This window comes from Xiphophorus maculatus, chromosome 9 (assembly GCF_002775205.1).
Source record: "Xiphophorus maculatus strain JP 163 A chromosome 9, X_maculatus-5.0-male, whole genome shotgun sequence".
NCBI lineage: Eukaryota > Metazoa > Chordata > Actinopteri > Cyprinodontiformes > Poeciliidae > Xiphophorus > Xiphophorus maculatus.
In genome coordinates this window covers 3,951,599-3,954,536 of record NC_036451.1, presented here as the reverse complement: position 1 = coordinate 3,954,536, position 2,938 = coordinate 3,951,599, and positions in this window count along the sequence as shown.

Here is a 2,938-nt window from a genome sequence, read left to right as displayed (position 1 = left end):
TACAGTAATTTTTCTGTCCAAGTACAGACTAAGTGGATGTTTTAGGATATTAGGGAACCAAACATTTAAAGAATTATTTATTTAAAGGGTTAATTGATCTAGTTTGGAAGAAGGAGTTTTAGTCCTGGTTTTGATTCTTTCAACATGTTTTTGAATGTCTTGATGGTTCTCAACTTTGGATTAGGAATCAGTTGGAAACAAAGAGAAATGCCCTTAAAGGATGTTGTTTTCTGTATAAACATGCAAAGTAGATGGACTCTTGCAGCACTTTATTAAAAATTAGACAAACACATCATGGTGTATGAAGAAAAGAAAATAATTTTTACAACTAAATGTTTAAAGATTGATCAGGTCTATATTTTGAGATCCTTGTGTTCTAAAGTTTAATCTGGAATCATCCTAGGAGGAGGTCAAACATCTGAGGAAAGAGATGATAGGGTGAGTTGATTGACCAATCGGAAGGGAACATGGGCTAAACCGTGAGATGGGTCATATTAGGGAGGTGTTAAATTTACATGATACCCTGCTTTAATTATCTATGAAGTTGTTGATGAAGTCCAAATAGACAAAAGGGCAATGTTAGACACAAAACAGAGTTTGGAATAAAGGATTTAATATTATATATAATTAAGGAAAATAGAATTAAAGCTTCAAATAAGCACAAATTTGACTTTTTACCATTCGGGTCCGGACTGGACAATTGGGGAATCATGGAGGTTTGCGCAATTAGCAAGTTGTTGAATCAGAAAAAAGATTTTTTGTAAGCATTTTCCATTTGGACAAAGTACTGAAATGAAATGAGAGATTTGTTTACTAAAACGTCTCTTTCTATTTGCTTATCGACTTTCTTTTTTTGTGATCAAGTCTGCTGGCCGTCTTTGTATCAAGAGAAACGCCTTGAAATGTTTCCCATGCAGTTGACTTCAGATTTGGATCTTTTGCAGATGATATAGTGCTCTCATTTAGTGAGAGGAAACCTGAAGAGGTCACTGGAATAGTTTTTATGTGTGAAATCTTTATGATTAAAATGAAAAACCGCGAACTGGAGGGCTTGGTCTGAAAAACGTTGATTAGTAATCTTGTGTTGAAAGTAAGGGTTTTGTTTCTGTGGAGGTAAAACAAAAAAACAGTCTGTCATTTCTTAACTCCTACAGTTTGCCAACAGAAGAGATAAACCACAATATAGTGCATAATATTAAGTAAGAACTTTATAGTTGCCTCATATGAGTAAATTTGTAGAAATGTGCACTTTCAAATGCACTTTTTAGAGCCATTCAGATTTTTCTTAACAGGAGTTCTTTTGATAACCTAATAAAATGTATTTACTCTCTAGAAGTATCTGGTCATTGTTCTTTGAAAATGCTAGGAATTTTGGCCACAAAAGTTTTTGCACCAGAAATCCTTATGACAGTGGGCCTTGGTTTCTGACTTCTTGTCGGCCAGTAGGTTTTGGCTCAAGGAAGCAGCTCGTCGAGAATCAAACAATCGTGCCATTTAAACATGTTACAATCAAAGTGATGCAGTAAATAGTTATTTGGCTGGCTTCTTCTTGGTCAATAATGCTCTAACTCAAGAACTAAAGGCAACTTAAATGACTAATAGGGCCATGTGACTGGACTTGAAAAAGTTGCTCAGAACAGCAAATTTAATTATCATGTTAGAATTTTGCACAAAAACAATCTATTCTAGTAATTAGAGGTATTCCTGTCAGATGACTCATGTTAGTGGCCTAATGCCATTTGGAAAATTCTAACGCCTGCTTTGAATGTTATCAAATGTTTACAAAAGAACTTAATGTGCGAAAATGCAATCAGAGAAGTGGCTGGTTATTTTCTGCCAGCAACAGCATTGAGCAGTGATTTTCTAATTTGGCTTGGTGGTGTATTAAAAGTAACAAAAATTTAATTTAAGAAACTTAACAAACCACAACATTTAGGCAGGATGTCTCTGAGTAGACAATGAAAGATTGTTTCTTCACTCTTCTAAGTCTTCAGTTGGTTAAAAAACACCTGTGCTTTGACTAGGAATGTGCAGAAATGATTTTGGTCAGTTACAGAAAACCCATGGTTACTTAAAACTTTTTAATCTCAAGGTACGGTTTAGGAAGTCATAGAAATGAAATTATGATTTGGACACGAATGACAAATAAACAGCTAATATGCAGAAAAAATAAACTAATATGTCCAATTCTACAAAAACTATTTCAATGATGCAATGTAATAGTAAACCTATAGTGCCTTGTAGAAACATTCAATAGTATTCCCTAAACCTTCTCACATCTTTTCATCTTATAACCACAAACCTTAATGTATTTAATTGGAATATTTTTGTGGCAGAACAAACAATTGTAGTATGCATTTATATTCAGCCCCCAGAGGCAATACGTCACTGAAACAACTTTCACCACAAGGTCCAAGCCCTTAGGTCATATATCAACCAGCTTTACATAAATAGTCTAAAATCTTTGCCAGTTTTTCATTTCAAAGTAGCTCAAATGGAGACTGTATCTGAACATTAATTCAGAATTCTTGCCACATTTTCAAGTTGAATTTAATGGATGAATCTGAGACATGAAAATGCATTATGTTGTAGCTCCCAGTCTTTTCCAGCCTCTAATACTTTTTCTTCCAGTATCATCCATGTTCCCAAGGAACCAAAGAATCTTCCTTGTGGTGTTAAAGTAAATGATGCCGCTACTACCGTACTTCGCTGTTGTGTTGTATGGTAGTTGGAAAAAGATGTATCATTTTGATTCATCTTCACAAATATGGTCAATGTTTTTGTTGGTTTGTTCCATAGAATCCACCGAAAAACACAAACATTTCTGACTGCAATGTGACAAGCTACAAGAAAAAAATCCAAGAAGATATGATTGTGAAATGCACAATAGTGATTCAGTTGAATTTTCTTCTACTCTTTGGTTATTTGAAATATATTG